The following is a 5,389-nucleotide window of genomic DNA, read 5'->3' as shown; positions in this document are numbered from 1 at the left end:
ACTATCACTATTTCAGAGAATCATACAGCACAGAAGGAGGCCAATCGGTCTTTTGTGCCTGTGCTGAATCTGTGAAAAAAATGATGCAATTAGTCCAACCCCCTGCCGATTTCTCCATAATCCTGGAGAAATTCACTTTGAAATATTTGTCCAATTCCTTCATGAAAGTTATAATTTGAATCTGTTTTCACCACCCTGTCAGACAATTCATTCCAAATCCGAATCAGTTACTGGGTATAAAGATCTCTCCTCACCTCCCCTTGACATTTTTGGCCAACACTCCCAGCTTCACCACCCTGTCCAGAGAACTGAAACCCTTCATCTCTGGTATCATTCTCGTAAATCTCCTCCGAACTGTCTCAAAAGCTTTGATGTCCTTTCTGAAACCTGGTGCCCAGAACTGGACACATTACTGTAGCTGAGATCGAGCCAGCGACGCCCACATCCCACGAACGGATAAAAAAATCTCCCTGCCAAATCCCCAATTCTTATCCATTTACAGACGCTCCTTGCCCAGTCCCCAAATCTTATTCATTTAGAGACGCGCCCTGCCCAATCCCCAATCCCTATCCATTTACAGACGCTCTCTGACCAGTTGACCTTGCTGGCGGGCAGTTTCGGGAAGCCTCACAGGGAAAAGCTTCACCGCCACCCGCAGGGACACAAACGGGATTGTTCCATCCTATTGTGGCCTTGACGCCCTGCTCCAGCTGTGTGCACCCGCTACGGGCACGGTCTCCCTGCACTTTGTGAATATTCCGCTCCAGCTGCAGATGGAGCTCAGCCACTACCGCGCCTGCTCCTTATCAGAGACAAGGCAAATTCTAGAGAGCAGAGCATTCTGGGTACCACAACTGTCATTCATGCCAATCTCTGACATGATAATCAGGTTTTATTTCCTACATTTCATTTCCTGGTATGTTAGTGTGTGTTTTCTTTTGTACCTGTCAGTGCCTGGGAGGAGAGAGTCAGCTTCACTTTGTAGCCGTGAATTTCTGGTGTGAGAATGTGGGTTTTTACTCTGTATGTTTCAGTTTTTGGTTTGTGACTGTTTCTGCTATTGCTATGTGAGTTAACTTTGTGGAAAGAGATGCAGTGGTTTTTGTCGATGTTCATCCCAAGCAGCTCTGTAACACAGGAGTCTGTGCTCTACGGGCTATTCCCAGGGACGCACACGGAGACAAACATCAACTGCTGCTGGAGGACTATCAATTCGGTGAAAGACGCCCTTTGGTCTGCCCGAAACTTGCTGGTCTTCCAGCGAAAAGAGTTGTCCACCACCAAATGTTGCAGACTGGCACACTCCAAGGTCCAGGACTACGTGCTGAGGGACGCACTAAAGCTTGGGGCAGCCGCAGCGAAGGCTCAATGGGGAAAGACCACAGTGTAAGGTCCCCCCACCAAGCTGAACTGAGGGGCTGGATCCATGGGAAATCCCTCGAACTGTATCGGAGAAATTTTGTGTGCTGTAAATGTAAAAATGTATATGGCATGACAATGAAATGGAAGGGTTGTGAGGCAACTCATGATTGTACAGAAGGTAACTGATCACCTTTGCACTGTTTGTATTTTTTGACTTGATGCTGTTTTAAACTGTTTGGGAATGTAATTTTTACAGATTTTTGTGAATAAAGTATATTTTGGAAATTAAAAAAATGTGAGTTTCACCACATATCTTTCAACAACTTGTATGTGAACATCAGCTTTTGTCCAGATCTATCAGTTTATGATATAGAATCATAGAGTTATACAGCACAGAAACAGGCCCTTCAGCCCATTGTGTCTGTGCTGGCCATCAAACACCTAACTATTCTAATCCCATTTTCCAGTATTTGGCCCGTAGCCTTATCTGCTATAGCATTTCAAGTGCTCATCTAAATACTTCTTAAATGTTGTGAGGGTTCCGGCCTCTACCACCTCTTCAGGGAGTGCGTTCCAGATTCCAACCCCCCTCTGGGTAAATTTTTTTTCCTCAAATCCCATCTGAACCTCCTGCCCCTTACCTTAAATCTATGCCACCTGGTTATTGACCCCTCCGCTAAGGTAAAATGTTTCTTCCTATCTAACCCATCAATGCCCTCATAATTTTGTAAACCTCAATCTTATCTCCCATCAACCTTCTCTGCTCTAAGGAAAACAATGCTAGCCTTTTCAGTCTCTCTTCATAGCTGAAATGCTCCAGCCCAGGCAACATCCTGGTGACTCTCTTCTGCACCCTCTCCAGTGCAATCACATCCTTCCTATAGTGTGGTGCCCAGAACAGTACACAGTACTCCAGCTGTGGCCTAACTAGCATTTTATACAGCTCCGTCATAACCTCCCTGCTCTTATATTCTCTGCCTCGGACGATCTATATTGGCCTGTAATCTAAGGCTTTCCTCCTCACTATTTACGACACCACCAATTTTCGTGTCATGTGTGAGAAAGGGTTTGATTCTATCCCTATCAGTATCCATTACATGCATGTGTTTTTAATCTGCACCCCCTCTGTTTTATTCTCTGTACTTGTCAGCCTCTTGTAGGTGAGTCTGTGTTTTGCTCTTTATCTCTCAGTCTTCGAAGTATGAGCCTGGGTTTGTACCTAATTTTCTTTGTACCTTGCAGGATGGATATTGAAGAGAGGTTTTTACACATTAACTGCCAAATCCTGATAAGTGATTTTTGGGTTTCACACAGTATCTGTCAGTTTCTTGTCTGGGACTGTTGGTTTTACTCTGTCCCTGGCATTTGCTGGTTTGTTAGTGTGGGGTTTACACTGTACCTGTCAGTTTCTCATCTGTGAGTGTTGGTTTCACTTTGCATAGAATCATAGATCACAGAATACTTACAGCACAAAAGGAGGGATTCACCTCATCGTGCTTGTGCTGCCTCTCTGCACAAGCAACTCAGCTCATGCCACATCCTCATGTATTCCATGAAAACCTAATTTTTTTTTCCCTTCAGATAATTATCATATATCCTTTTGAAAGCTATGGTTGAATCTTCCTCCGTCACACTCTCAGGCAGTACATATCAGATCTTAACCATTTGCTGCATAAAAAAGGTTTTTCCTCATGTTGCCTTTGGTTCTTTTCCCATTCACCTTAAATCGGTGTCCTCTGCTTGCTCAGCCATGAGTAATATTTCCCATTGCTTTCTCAGCACTGATGGATTGTGAGGTGGGAGACAGCCAGAAGTCCCACTGAGCCGCACTGACTCCCAGCTGAAAAAGAAATGAGATAAAGTTCAATCTTTCACAGCGAGATGCTGCAGAGAGTTATAGAACATAGAACATGACAGCGCAGTACAGGCCCTTCAGCCCTCGATGTTGCGCCGACCTGTGAAACCATCTGACCTACACTATTCCATTTTCATCCATATGTCTATCCAATGACCACTTAAATGCCCTCAAAGTTGGCGAGTCTACTACTGTTGCAGGCAGGGCGTTCCACGCCCTTCCTCCTCTCTGTGTAAAGAAACTACCTCTGACATCTGTCCTATATCTATCACCCCTCAACTTAAAGCTATGTCCCCTCGTGTTTGCCATCACCATCCGAGGAAAAAGGCTCTCACTATTCACCCTGTCCAGCCCTCTGATTATCTTATATGTCTCTATTAAGTCACCTCTTCTCCTCCTTCTCTCTAACGAAAACAACCTCAAGTCCCTCAGCCTTTCCTCGTAAGACCTTCCCTCCATACCAGGCAACATCCTAGTAAATCTCCTCTGCACCTTTTCCAAAGCTTCCACATCCTTCCTATAATGCGGTGACCAGAACTGCACGCAATACTCCAGGTGCGGCCGCACCACAGTTCTGTACAGCTGCAGCATGACCTCGTGGCTCCTAAACTCGATCCCCCTACTAATAAAAGCTAACACACCATATGCCTTCTTCACAGCTCTATTAACCTGGGTGGCAACTTTCAGGGATTTATGTACCTGGACACCAAGATCTCTCTGCTCATCTACACTACCAAGAATCTTCCCATTAGCCCAGTATTCTGCAATCCTGTTACTCCTTCCGAAGTGAATCACCTCACACTTTTCCGCATTAAACTCCATTTGCCATCTCTCAGCCCAGCTCTGCAGCCTATCTATGTCCCTCTGTAACCTACAACATCCTTCGGCACTATCCACAACTCCACCGACCTTCGTGTCATCCGCAAATTTACTAACCCACCCTTCTACACCCTCATACAGGTCATTTATAAAAATGACAAACAGCAGTGGCCCCAAAACAGATCCTTGCGGTACATCACTAGAAACTATACTCCAGGATGAACATTTTCCATCAACCACCACCCTCTGTCTTCTTTCAGCTAGCCGATTTCTGATCCAAAGCACTAATTCACCTTCAATCCCATACTTCCGTGTTTTCTGCAATCGCCTACCGTGGGCAACTTTATCAAACGCCTTACTGAAATCCATATAGACCACATACACGGCTTTACCCTCATCCACCTGTTTGGTCACATTGTCAAAAAACTCAATAAGGTTTGTGAGGCACGACCTACCCTTCACAAAACCGTGCTGACTATCTCTAATGAACTTATTCTTTTCAAGATGATTATAAATCCTATCTCTTATAACCTTTTCCAACATTTTACCCACAACCGAAGTAAGGCTCACAGGTCTATAATTACCAGGGCTGTCTCTACTCCCCTCCTTGAACAAGGATACAACATTTGCTATCCTCCAGTCTTCCGGCACTATTCCTGTCGACAATGACGACATAAAAATCAAGGACAAAGGCTCTGCAATCTCCTCCCTGGCTTCCCAGAGAATCCTAGGATAAATCCCATCTGGCCCAGGGGACTTATCTATTTTCACACTTTCCAAAATTGCTAACACCTCCTCCTTGTGAACCTCAAGCCCATCTGGCCTAGTAGTCTGGATCTCAGTATTCTCCTCGACAACATTTTCTTTCTCCACTGTAAATACTGACGAAAAATATTCATTTAACACTTCCCCTATCTCCTCCGATTCCACACACAACTTCCCACTACTATCCTTGTTTGGCCCTAACCTATCTCTAGTCATTCTTTTATTCCTGATATACCTATAGAAAGCCTTAGGGTTTTCTTTGATCCTATCCGCCAATGACTTCTCGTGTCCTCTCCTTGCTCTTCTTATATCTCCCTTTAGATCCTTCCTGGCAAGCTTGTAACTCTCAAGCGCCCTAACTGAGCCTTCACGTCTCATCCTAACATAAGCCTTCTTCTTCCTCTTGACAAGCTCTTCAACTTCTTTAGTAAACCACGGCTCCCTCGCTCGACAACTTCCTCCCTGCCTGACAGGTACATACTTATCAAGGACACGCAGTAGCTGCTCCTTGAATAAGCTCCACATTTCGATTGTGCCCATCCCCTGCAGTTTCCTTCCCCATCCTACGCATCCTAAATCTTGCCTAAT

Source organism: Heterodontus francisci, unplaced genomic scaffold, assembly GCF_036365525.1.
Source record: "Heterodontus francisci isolate sHetFra1 unplaced genomic scaffold, sHetFra1.hap1 HAP1_SCAFFOLD_43, whole genome shotgun sequence".
Taxonomy (NCBI): Eukaryota; Metazoa; Chordata; class Chondrichthyes; order Heterodontiformes; family Heterodontidae; genus Heterodontus; species Heterodontus francisci.
Note: the sequence above shows the minus strand (reverse complement) of the source record.